This window comes from Phyllostomus hastatus, unplaced genomic scaffold, assembly GCF_019186645.2.
Source record: "Phyllostomus hastatus isolate PE091 unplaced genomic scaffold, TTU_PhHast_1.1 phas_contig_40, whole genome shotgun sequence".
Lineage (NCBI taxonomy): Eukaryota > Metazoa > Chordata > Mammalia > Chiroptera > Phyllostomidae > Phyllostomus > Phyllostomus hastatus.
This window is the reverse complement of record NW_025333872.1, coordinates 37077218-37091001: the sequence shown is the minus strand read 5'-3', so window position 1 is coordinate 37091001 and position 13784 is coordinate 37077218. Positions and strand designations below refer to the sequence as shown.

Sequence of the window (13784 nt, the reverse complement as noted above, 5' to 3'; positions counted from 1 at the left end):
CTTACCAAACATTAGTAGGCTTCTGAAACCTCTTCTAGGTCTACCTGTACACTTCCTTGTAAAACGGAGTTTTGGCAAAACCCTACTAAGTCAGTTTAAAAAGACGCATGCACCACCACACCTTGCCAACACCTGATCAGGTTCCCCATCCTCCAAAATCTGATCACTATGGCCTGTCTTCAGCGAGGTCTTGCTAGGTCAGTTTAGGGAGAATTCCCCCTTTACCCTAATGTTTCCTCTTAGTAATGTTCCATCCATTGATGCCCTGCATCTTGGCTATAAATTCCCATGCTGTATTTGGATGAGGCCAATCTTTCTCCACTTATAAAATCCCATTGTAGTGGTCACTACATCTATCTTGATGACCCTGAATAAAGTTAGCTTACCATCTTATACAGATGTCATTGTATATTTTTTTCTTTAACGTTAGTGAACTGTTCAAGACTTGCTCCCCCCTATCCCAGTGCATAATCTACTCCTTTTCTAAATATGCCCTACACTCCTTTTCAAGAGCTTTTTTCCTTATAAAAAAAATTATACTAAAATGCTGTGACTGCACAATACTTTCTGATTCAGTGCCTTTGACTTGTCTCATTATTTAATAGGTATCTTTTTCATTATTTAGAAACATGGCTTACATTATAGAACAGTACTTAAAAAATGCATATATGCTTCATGTTTCTAAAAGTTTACCACCTTTTTTTGTAATTGTGGTAAAACATACATAGAACTGACAATTTTAATCATCTTTAAGTGTAGAGTTTGGTAGCACTCAGTGTATTCAAACTCTTGTGCAATCTATCCCATGAACCTCAAGGTCATCCTTGCTGTACCATATGACAGGATTTTCTTCCTTTTCAGGTTAAATAATGTTCTGCTGTATGTATTTACCACATTTTGTTCATCCCTTCATCCATTCATAAGCATTTAGGTTGTTTCTGCCTCTTGGCTATTGTAAGTAGCTATGAATTTGGGTGTGTAAATACCTCTTTGAGATCCTGCTTTCAATTATTTTGGATAAATACCTAGAAATGAAATTGCTAGATCATATGGTAGCTCTACTTTTAATTTTTTGAGGGAACACCATGCTGTTTTCTATAGTAGCTGTACCATTTTACATTTTCTCCAGCAGTATACAAAGCTTCTAATTTTTCCACATTGTTGATAAGAGTTATTTTGTGTTTTTTTTTAAGATTTTATTTATTTATTTAGAGAGAGGAAAAGGTAGGGAGAGAGGGACAGAAATATTGATTGGCTGCCTCTAGCATGTGCCCCAACCAGGAACCAGGCCTGTAACCCAGGAAAGTACCCATAATTGAATCGATGACCTTTTGTTTTTGGGGACAATGTCCAACCAACTGAGCCACACTGGCCAGGCCTGTTTCTTTTTTTAATAGTAGCTATCCAAATAGGTGTGAAGTGGCATCACACCTGTACAAAGATTTGCATTTCTTTAACAATTATTAATGTTCAGTATCCTTTCATAGGCTTGGCCATTTGTATATCATCTTTAGATAAACATCTATTCATTTTTTACCTTTTTTTTTTTAATCCTTACCTAAGGAAATATTTATTGATGAGAGAGAGAGAGAGAGAGAGAGAGAGGGGGATCAATTTGTCGCCTCCCATTTGTGCCCAGACCAGGGATCAAACCTATGACCTTTTTGGTATATAAGACAATGCTGCAACAAACTGATCCACCCACCTAGGGCCTTTCCCATTTTTTAGTTGTCTTTTTGTTGTCGAGTTAAGAGTTCTTTATATATTCAGGATATTAGCTCCTTTTCAGATATATGACTTGAGAGTATCTTCTCCCATTCTTTTAGTTGTCTTTTCATTCTTTTGATTGTGTCCTTTGAAAGTTCTTAAGTTTGATGTAGTCCCATTGGTCTATTTTTGCTTTTGTTACCTGTTTTTGCTGTTACATCCAAGAAATCATTACCAAATCCAATATCATGAAGCTATATTTTTTCTTCCATGGCTTTTATAATTTTAGGTTATTAGGTTTCGACATATAATCCATTTTGAGTTAATTTTGTATATGCTGTAAAGTAAGGTTTCAATTTCATTTTTCTGTATGTGGATATTCAGTTTTCAAATGCCATTTGTTGAAGAGGCTGTCTTTCCCATGTAAAGTGGTCTTGGCACCCTTTGTTGAAGATCATTTGACCATCTATACACTTGGGTTTACTTCAAGATTTTCTAGTATATTACATAGGTCTGTATGTTTGTCTTTATGTCAGTATCATGCTACGATGATTACCGTAGCTTTGCAGTAATCTTTAAAGTATTTAAAAATTCCATCTGCCTAAAACACTAAATCTCAACTTGAATTGGTTAGTAGTACCTAGTCATCCTTCAGCCTATAATTATACCCCCTTTGGAAAGTCTTCCCTGACCATTCCACCATCTCCTCAACACTCTTATATACACCTCCTTTCTGTGAACTCCCACTATACATTGTACTTCCCCTATCACAGAACTTCTTTTTGCTTTATTATAATTGCACTATGACTCCCAGGGGTGATGATTTCTGTGATAAAGCCCTCATCTATCATGTTAGCTCTCACCTCCCCATCTCCTAATAAAGTGCTTGACCTATAGTAAATGACTAAAACACATGATAAAAACTGAATGACAATAGAACATACTAAGCTGGTAAAAAGAATGGATATAGACTATGTACTGATTTAGAAAAAAACTCCCAAGATATATAAATTAAAATAATCAAGGTGAGTAACCATGTTTATTGTATGCTATCATTAATATTTTAAAGGGGGGAAAATATCTTCATATAATTTGCATATGTGTGTGTTTCTCAAAAAACACAAAAGAAAATATTAAAACTGATTATTCTCTGGGGACCAGGTGGGAATTGGATAAATATGGGTCAGGGAGACCCATAGGTTCCTTCGAACCTTTTCACTGCATATATTTTTTTATACTTTTAAAACCATGTGACTTAATCCCTATTTATTATATTAAGTCTAACTTTTTAAAAGTGAATGAATAATACCTTTAAAAAGAAAACACAGCATTTCTTCCCTCCATCTTATAATAAATGAAAACCAAAATGAACGTAATCTGTACCTTAAATTTTACTTTCAAACCCAGAGTCACCCTACCCCCCTGGCAAAGAACCACAGAGATTAGTTACTTTGTTAATAAACTGTTTTTTTAGTATAGTAAAATCAAGTGGCATTTTAAGTTATTCTTTGAATACTCTTTCTAAAACCATGAGCTGTTTATATACCACATACTGAATAAATATGAACTGTTTATTCCTTAGAGACATGTGCACATACTAGCTTTATAAGATGTGGTAGCTAGCTTTCAAGGTGGCCTCCAATGACCCTCGTACCCCCATATATAAGGGTATTCAACCCTTGTATCCCCTCCCACACAAAATTATGGCTAGCCTATGTGAACAATAAATACAATAAGGCAGAGGGGAAAGGTCACAGAAGACACTGCAGCTTCCACCTTGATGTCTCTTGGATCATGAACGCAGTCTGGGACAGACTACTCTTTGTCATAAAGACATTCAGGGAGCCCGTAGGGAGGTCCATGTAGGGAGCCACTGAAGCCTCACTCTAACAGCCAGAAACAACTTGCCAGCATGTGAGCCACTTCAGAAGGGGGTTCTTCAACCCTAATCAAACCTTTAGATGACATCTGACTGCAACCTCACAAAATACTCAAATACAACCTCACAACTTCACTCCTCCCCAATCCCTTCTGATAGAAACTATAAAAGATATTCATTGTTGTTTTAAGTCAGTACATTTTAAAGTAGTTACGTGGTAATAGATAACTGAAGAGTTTGTTCTCAAATAACATTTTCCTTTATACTCTATAGTTTCCTTAAACTCTTTAACTTAAAAGACACATAAAAATAATCCTAACTACCAGGTCAAATAAACCTAATAAACAGCCTCAAATTACAGAATCAGGTAGGCTTGGGACACAGAGTTTTGAATAAAACACTGACTGCCACACACACACACACACACACAGTTTTGGGAACCCCTAAGGTGAACTCCTAATGGGTGGTAACACTTATGGAACTGATGTTGTGGAAGTCATTTAAATATTTTTTTCCCAAAACACACACACTAATTTTAAAACAAGTACTATGTTCTATGTTTCTTCTAAGGAGAAAAATGTCTGTCCAGGAAACTTTAAAATTGAGACACACTATAAGCTGTGTGTAAGTGTGAATAGAAAGGCCACATTGATGAGTGCATCATGCTGCAGACAAGCAAAAAAGTATAATCAGAAGATTGTGATGGCATTTGTGCTATATAAAAGTTCCAGCTACCAGAAAAATTGGATTGTAACACCTGTCCTAAAGGTTTCAGGTAGCTGATATTTTATAGTACTTTTTCATAATGTAATAGCACAATGAAAAGCAACTGGAAATATAGAGATTTTTATGTGTTTAATTCAAAGGACTAAGACTACTGCACTTTTATTTATAGGTTTTCTGATTATACTCAGATGTCACTTTTAAATGATGACAGTTTATCTGCACTGTTTCTATACTGCTGCTTTATTTTATAGTAGAGCTGTAGGAAAGAAACTACTTGTTTAGATAAATAGTCTTTATCTAAAGGGCTCTTGTCGTACTTCCCAATTGAGGTTTCCTCCCTGAAACTCAGATTAACAGCAATCTGACTCCTGGTTGAGTAGCAAAGTATTGTGCATACTGATAAACCTAGTATCACTCAGGTAAAATTTTTTTTGGAAAAGAGTAACACCAAATAAGTGGTCTATTTACTTGAACTCTTTATTCATGATCACAAAATAATGGCAATTTAAGCATTAAGCTCATAATATAAATACATGCCTATAAACAACCATAGCAAGTTAAAATACAAGACATATTTTGTAGAGTAAGGAATTTATTTTCCTGCCTATTCATACAAAATTTTTACCATAAGAGAATTTTTCATTAACTCATAAAAAATCAGACTGAAAATAAGCTTTATAATCACAGACGTATGGAAGAAACCACATTGAGACTAGTAGGGAGTGTGGAGGTATATGAAGGCTGGCTGGGCTACTACGGGCAGCAACTCAAGTCCTAGGGGACATCTCAACGGCCCCTGGGGTCTCCTCCAAGAAGTGTAGGATCTAAACCCCAAGCTAGGCTTCCCAGCCTAGAGTACCAGAACTGGGAAGGGAACCCAAATAACATCCAGCTGTGATAAGCAGCATGGTTTCAGTCTGCCAAGGAGAAATAACTAGAGATACAGACAGTCTCTTAAAGGGCCAACACACAAAATTTCACTTCAGCCACTTATCTTGGGAGGGTTGCAGAGGGAGGTACAGAGTGGACTAGAGATGTGTGAATAGAGTCTGGAGTTGGTGGCTCTGGGGAGACAACTGAAGGAGCAGCTACTAGGATCCCTGTGTTGAGTCATTCCCACACTGCAGAAGCCACCTTTCTCAGGCAGAGCACTACCGTCCACGTGGCATCAGCCTGAGGGGAAGCAATAGCCAGGCCCACAGGAATTACTCTGCCCCACCCTGTGGAGCTTAAACCCTGCTGAGGAGTACAGCTAGAGGCTCTTCTAGTGATTAAGCCTAAAAGACAGCCTGTATGTGCAGGCAGACCTCTGGATATTTAAGACCCTCTACCAAACTGGGTGCTGGTAAAAGCCAACCTTGGTGCATAGCTTGGTTCTTTCTGTATGCACCAAGGTCCAACAGAGAGAGCTGATCAACTGTGCATCACTGATAGCTCCAAATGGGTTGCACAAGCAACTTCTGAAATAGGCATGCACCAGAGTCTTTGCAGATCTACATAAGGGGGAGGGGAGAAAATATGGAATTTATTAATTAAAAAATGTGTATTTAGCCCTGCCTGGTGTAGCTCAGTGGATTGAGCGTGGGCCTGTGAACCAAAAGGTTGCTGGTTCGATTCCCAGTCAGGGCACACGCCCGGGGTTGTGGGCCAGATCCCTAGTAGGGTATATGTGAGACACAACCACAATTGATGTTTCTCTCCTTCTCTCCTTCCCTTCCCCTCTCTATAAAAGAACTAAAAATAAATAAAATAAAAAATATGTATTTATTCTCACATGTTTAAATTTCAGTCACCTTTAAAATACTTTCCATTTGATACAATATACCTATTGAGACATTTTTTCCACAGCTCAAAACACTTTGAACTCATCAATTTTCATGTCTTTTAGTGCTTCTGCCATTTTTTGTTTTACCTCTTCCACATGAGAAAAACATTTCCCTTTAAGGACTTTTTTCATCAAGGGAAACAAAAAAAGTCACTTGGGGTGAGACTGAGTGAAACAAGAGGGTGAGGCACCAGGGTCATATTGTTTTGAACAAAAACTGCTTAATAGCACAGTGTGGGCAGGTACACTTATAAATCACCCATCAGGAAATGGGCAAACACACTAAAATAGTCCTCAAATAAAAATTCACTGAAGCCAAACACAGCCTCTCACAACAATGCCAGCTGGAACACTGTTAGAGATGGGTTCCTAGAAAACTCACCTCATGGGCAGAGCCTGTACTACAAGAAGATAATTCTGGTTTATTTTTCTGCCCCACACCTTGTAGAAACAAATACAAAGAGTCAGCCAAAGTAGGAAGACAAAGAAAGAGGCCCTAAATGAGAGAACAAGAGAATTCACCAGAAGAGAGCTAAGTGAAATGGAAGCAAGGAATTTTCAAATATAGAGTTCAAAGTAATTATTATCAGGATGCTCAAGAGCATGGAAAAAAGACACGAAAACCATAAAAGGGGCCAGTCAGAAATAAAGAATACAACAGCTGAAATAAATAATAAATAAATAATAGACTCAAAGGAATAAACAGTAGGTTAGATGAAACAGAGAATTAAATCAGTGATTTGGAAGACAAGGCAGAGAAAAATATTGAATCAGAGCAGCAAAAAGAAAAAAGAATCTTAAAAAATGCAGACAGTTTAAGGCACCTTTAAGACAACATTAGCATAACAACATCCACATTATGGATGTAACTGAAGAAGTGATAAAGCAAGGGACTGATAACCTATATGAAGAAATAATGGCCAAAAAATTATCTAACCTTATGAAGAAAAAAGACATACAAGTCCAGTAAGTGCAGAGAGCCCCAAACAAGATGGGCCCAAAGAGGCCCAGAGCAAGACACATATAATTAAAATGACAAAGCTTAAAGACAAGGAGAGAATACTTTACAAACTTCAAGAGAAAAGCATTTAGTTACCTACAAAGAAGCTCCCATAAGACTATCACCTGATTTCTCAACAGAAACATTTACGGCCAGAAGGCCAGACTGGCATAAAATATGCAAGGTGATGAAAGGCAAGGACCAATGTTACTTTACCCAGCAAGGCTATCATTTAAAATTGAAGAGAAAGTCTTCCCACACAAGAAAAAGCTAAAGGAGTTTGTTAACACCAAACCAGTATTGCTACAAATAATAAAGGACTTGCTTTAAGAAGAACAAAAAAGAAAAAAATACAAAGAAAATTTGTTTAAAAATGTCAATAAATACATATGTATCAATAATCACTTTAAATGTAAATGGCTTAAGTGCTCCAATCAAAAGATATAGAGTAGCTGAATGGATAAGAAAGCAAGATCCATATACATGCTGTCTTCAAGAGACCCACCTCAGAATGAAAGATACACATAAACTAAAACTAAAGGGATGGAAAAAGATATCTCATGAAAGTGAAAAAGAAAAAAAAAAGCTGGGATAGCAATATGTAAATCCAACAAAATTGACTTTAAAACCAAGGCTATATAGTAAAAGACAAAGAAGGATGCTACATAATGATAAAAAGACCAATCCAACAAGAGGATATAACCCTAGTAAACATTTATGCAAATCAAATCTTGACAAACATAAAGGGAGAGACTGACAGAAATACAGTTATATTAGGGATTTTAACACCCCATTGACTGCAATGGATAGGTCTTCTAGACAGAAAATCATAAGGAGACAGACAACAGCCTTAAACTAGATCAAATGGATTTAAATGATAAAATATGTTCAGTACATTTTCACCCCAAAGCAGCAGAATATACAATACATTCTTTTCAAGTGCACATGTAATGTTTCTATAGTAGACCACATGTTAGGGCACAAAACAAGTTTCAACAAATTTAAGAAGACTGAAATCACATCAAGTATCTTCTCTGATTATAATGCTATGCAACTAGAAATGAATCACAAGATGAAAACTGAAAAATACGAGATACACAAAGACTGGAAAGCTAAATAACATGTTATTAAACAATGAATGTGTTAACAAGGAAGAAACCGAAAAACACCTTGAAACAAAAGAAAATGAGAACACAACAACCCAAAATCTGTGGGACACAGGGAAAGAAGTCCCAAGAGCATTACTCACTCACAGCATTATAGGCTTATCTCAAGAAATAAGAGAAAAGCTCAAATAAGTAATCTAATTTTACACTTAAACAGTCCAACTTTACATTTAAAAGAACTTGAAAAGAACAACACACCAAGCCCAAAGTGAGTAGAAGGAAGGAAATAATAAAGATCAGGGCAGAAATAAGTGAAATAGAGTCTAGAAAAACAATACAAAAGAACAATACAAAAGAGCAACAAATCCAAGAGCTAGTTCTTTGAAAAACCAAACAATATTGACAAACTTTTAATCAGACTCATCAAGAAAAAAAGAAGAGAACCCAAATAAATACAATTATAAATGAAAGAGAAGAAGTAACAACTGACACCAAAGAAATGCAAAGGATTGTAAAAAAAATATTCCGAACAACTATGTGCCAATAAACTGGACAATCTGGACAAAATGGATAAATTTGTAGAAACATACAATCTTCCAAACCAAATCAAGGAGAATCTGAATAGAGAAATTACACCTCATAAAATAGGAGCAGTAATAAAAAAACTCCCAAAAAACAACAGCCCTGGACTGAATGACTTCACAGGTGAATTTTATCAAACATTCCCAAAAGAACTAACACCTCTCCTTCACAAACTATTCCAAAAATACTCAAAAGGAGGGAAGACTCCCAAGCTCATTTTATGAGGTCAGCATTATCCAAATTCCAAAACCAGAAAAGACACTACAAAAAAAAAATTATAGGCCAATATTCCTAATGAACATAGATGGTAAAATCATCAACAAAATGTTAGCGAACCAAATACAGCTGTACATCAGAAAGATCATACGCCATGATCAAATGGGATTTATTCTGGGTTAGAACAACATTCACAAATCAATAAATGTGACATACCACATAAGCATTATGAAAGATAAAAACAATATAAACATATCAATAGATGCAGAGAAAGCATCTGATAAAATCCAGCACCCATGTACGATAAAAACTCTTAGCCAAGTGGGATTAGAGGAAACATACCTAAATGTAATAAAGGCCATATATGATGAACCCACTGTGAGTGTTGCCCTTTAGATCAGAAACATACAGGGATGTCCATTTTCACCTCTCTTGTTCAACATAGCACTGGAAGTCCTAGTCACAGCAACAGACATGAAGGACATATAAAAGGCATCCAAACTGGAAAGGAAGAAGTAAAACTGTCATTACTTGCAGATGACATGATACAAAGAGAACACTAAAGATCCCACCAAGAAACTACTGGAACGAATAAAAGACTTCAGTAAAGTAGCAGGATACAAATTAATATCCAGAAATCAATTGTATTTTTATATGCCAATAATAAACTATCAGAAAGAGAGAGTAAGAAAACTTCCCATTCACAATTGCTTCAAAAAATAAAATACCTAGGAGTAAATTTAACCAAGAATCTAAAAGACCTGTACTCAAAAAAAATATGACACTGACAAAAGAAACTGAAGAAGACATAAATAAGTGTAAGCATATACTGTGTTCATGAACATGAAGAATTAACATCATTAAAATGTCCCTACTGCCCAAAGCAATTTATACATTCAACAAAATTCTTATCAAGATACCAATGATGTATTTCACAGAACTAGAACAAATATTTTGAACATTTATATAGAACCACAAAAAATCTTGATAGCTACAGTGATTTTGAGAGAGAAGAACCAACATGGAGAAATCACACTACCTAATACCAAACTATACTATGAGGCCATTGTAACCAAAACAACATGGTACTGGCACAAAAACAGACACAGGGATGAATGGAACAGAATACAGAGCCCAGAAATAAATCAATACATTTAGAGTCCATTAATATTTGACAGAGCAGCAAGCACATACAATAGGCTAATGATAGTTTATTCAATAAAAGGTGGTGGGAAAATTGGAAAGATATGCAGAGAAAAATAAAACATGATCACCTTCTTAGGTCACACATTTGAATAAATTCAAAATTGATTAAAGAATTAAATGTTAGATTCAAAACCATAAAATCCTGGAAGAAAACATAGGCAGTAAAATCCTAAACATTACTCATAGCAATAATTTTTCTGCTATAGCTCCTCAGGCAAGGGAAATCAAAGAAAAAGTGAATAAACACGACTACATCAAACTAAAATATTTTTGCAAGGCAAAGGAAACCATCAAGAAAATAAAAAAGACAACCTACTAAATGGGAGAACATACTGGCCAATAATTCCGATAAGTGGTTAATATCAAAAATTTTTAAGGTACTTGTAAAATTCAACACCAAAGACAAAACAAAAAAAAACCAACAATAACCCAATTAAAAAATGGGCAAAGGACCTGAATAGACACTTCTCCAAAGAGAACATACAGATGGCCAATAGACATACGAAAAGATGTTCAACATCACTAATGATCAGAGAAATGCAAATTAAAACCACAATGAGATACCATTGCATATCTGTCAGAATGGCTATCATCTACAAATCAACAAACAAGTGCTGGCAAGGATATGGAGAAAGGGAACCCTTTTGCACTGTTGGTGGGAATGCAGACTGGTGTAGCCACTGTGGAAAACAGTATAGTCATCTCAAAAAATTAAAAATGGAATTGTCTTATGACCCAGCAATTTCTCTTCTGGGAATTTATCCAATAAAACCCAAAACACTAATTTGAAAGAACATAAGCACCCCACGTTCATTTGCAGCAGTATTTACAATAGCCAAGATTTGGAAGTAGCCCAAGTGTCCATGAGTAGATAAGTGGATAAAACAGCTATGGACATTTACATAATGGAATATTACTTGGCCTTAAAAAAGAAAGAGATGTTTATCCTGTATAACAATATGGGTGGACCTAGACAGCATCATGTTAAGTGAAATGTGACAGTCAGAGAAAGAAAAACACCATATGATTTCACTCATACATGGAATCTAATGAACAAGCTGAACTAACAAACAAAATAGAGACACACTTATAGAGAGCAGGCTGACAGCCCCCGGGGGCAGGGTGGTGGTGGAGGGATTCAGCAAAAAGTAAAAAGGCCTCATGGACAAGGACAACAGTGTGTTGACTACAATGGGGAGGGGGTGGGTGGAGGTAGAAGGGGTATAAGGTAGATAAATGGTAATGGAAAAAGATATGATAAAGAATAAACTATTAAAGAAAAAGAATAAAGGAAGAAATAAAAGAGATATCAGATCCTTTTAAGTTTATTACATCATCTACTCTTACAGGAGCTTTGCCAGATAAACATTGTATTATTAACATCTCATACAGTCATCACTTTATCATAAAAGACTGCCTGTGGTTTTAGATTTAGATTTATTTTTAGATTTAAAGGTTTATCTTAAAGCTAATATACCCAAAGAACAAAGAGGTAATGGTGCCTTATTTGTAAAAGTAACATTAAAAACATTTTTGATAAAAATAGACACTTAGGATTCAATAATAATAATGTTAACTTTTTATCTTCATGTTGTATTTTTAAAGTTAGACTCTAATATATTTTTTAAATGAGAATTCAGGCTTTGCTTCCCAATTCTTTCACAGATAAAATTCTAAGGAATTTGCAAGCCCTGTATAATACAGTATCTCCCAAAATTCTGGCCACCAACCAAATATAAGATAATTGTATGGGCCTCAAGGACGAGGGCCAGGGGACATGGAATCAAGTAAGCAAGTTATTTCACCTTCCTTCTATTTTAATTCCTCAGACTACATCAGGAAGTCTTAGACTGGTGTTACCATCACCTCTATAATTTTTCCTAATTTCCCTTTTAAAGAAAAAAAAACAGTAAATATCAAGCTACAGTCTTCAGCAATAAATTAATTCTACGTAGAATTGAACCACAATGTTTTGTTTCAGTCATTTTCATCTCTATGTCTACCTTCTATTTATGGCACATAATAATTGCTTTTTATTTATGGTGGTTATTTCAAGTTTTCTTTAAAATATTTTAATAATCACATTGATATAAAAAATATTAAGGAAATAAGTATTCAAGGAAGATGCAGTTGTGGCCAGAATTTTGAGGATGATATAAAAATGACTGAAGTTTGACACTGCCCTTAAATGACACACTAGAACAGACGAAGTTAATTGATACCTTCAGAGCATTTCATCCCCCAAAAGCATAATATATGTTCTTTTAAAGTGTACACAGATCATATTTTAGGACAGACCACATGTTAGGACATGAAACAAGTCTTAATAAATGTAAGAAGACTGAAATCATATCAAGTATCTTCTCTAACCACACAGTATGAAACTATTTAGAAATTATAAGAAAAAAACTGAAAAACACCACAAACACATGGAGGTTAAATAACATGTTATTAAACAGTGAATGGATTAACAATGAGATCAAGGACAAAATCAAAAGATACCTTGAGACAAATGAAAATAAAAACATGGTAACCCAAAAGCTGTAAGACAGAGTGAATGGAGTCCTAATTGGAAAATTCATAGCATTATAGGCCTACCTCAACAAACAAGAAAAATCTCAAACAATTTAAACTTACAATTGAAGAAACTAGAAAAAGATACAAGCAAAGCCCAAAATGACTAGAATAAAGGAAAAAATAAAGATCAAAACAGAAATAAATGAAATAGAGTCTAAAAAAACAATACAAAAGATCAGTGAAACCATGAGCTAGGTCTTTGAAAAGATAAACAAAACTGATAAATCTTTAACCAGTCTTATGAAAAAAAATAAGAGAGAGAGAGGACTCAAACTCAGAAAGAGAAGTAGCTGACACCACAGAAATAAAAGGTATAAGAAAATATTATGAACACTGATATGCCAACAAATTGGACAATGTGGAAGAAATGGAAAAATTCCTAGCAACACATAAAGTTGGAGGAATCACACTGCCTGACATCAAACTATGCTTCAAGGTCATAGTAATCAAAACAGCATGGTACTGGCATAAAAACAGACCTACAGATCACGGGAACAGAATAGAGAGCCCAGAAATAAGCCTATGCTTTTATAGTAAATTAGTATTTGACAACAGAGGCAAAACATACAATGGATTAAGATAGTCTCTTCAATAAACTGTGTTGGGAAATTGGACAGTTATTTGCAAAAAAAAATGAAACTAGACCACCTTTTTACACCATGTACAAGAATAAATTTAAAATGGATTAAAGGCTTAAATGTTAGACTTGAAAACATGAAAATCCTAGAAGAACACATAGGCGGTAAAATCTTGGACATGTCTGCTAGCAATATTTTTTCTGATATATCTGCTTGGGCTAGGGAAACAAAAGTAAAAATAAATGTGACTACATCAAGCTTAAATGTTTTTTCATTGGAAAGGAAACCACCAGAAAAATGAAAAGACAACCCACTGAATGGGAAAATATATTCTCCAATGATACATCTGATAAGGGGTTAAAACCCACAGTTTATTAAGGAC

At 35.1% G+C, this 13784-nt stretch overlaps 1 protein-coding gene across 7 annotated transcripts in view; it reads right to left on the bottom strand.

Moving 5' to 3' along the window:
- The window catches only part of DOP1A (DOP1 leucine zipper like protein A), a 110229-nt gene that overhangs the window by 90806 nt on the left and 5639 nt on the right, over window positions 1–13784 (bottom strand). The window contains exon 1 of one of the 7 annotated variants that reach the window (XM_045842626.1): window positions 9384–9511. The exons of the other annotated variants lie outside the window; for them this stretch is intronic. The gene's annotated coding sequence lies outside the window, so the exon portion shown is untranslated. Of the gene's footprint in view, window positions 1–9383; window positions 9512–13784 lie in introns of those variants that run through there. 7 annotated transcript variants of the gene reach the window in all.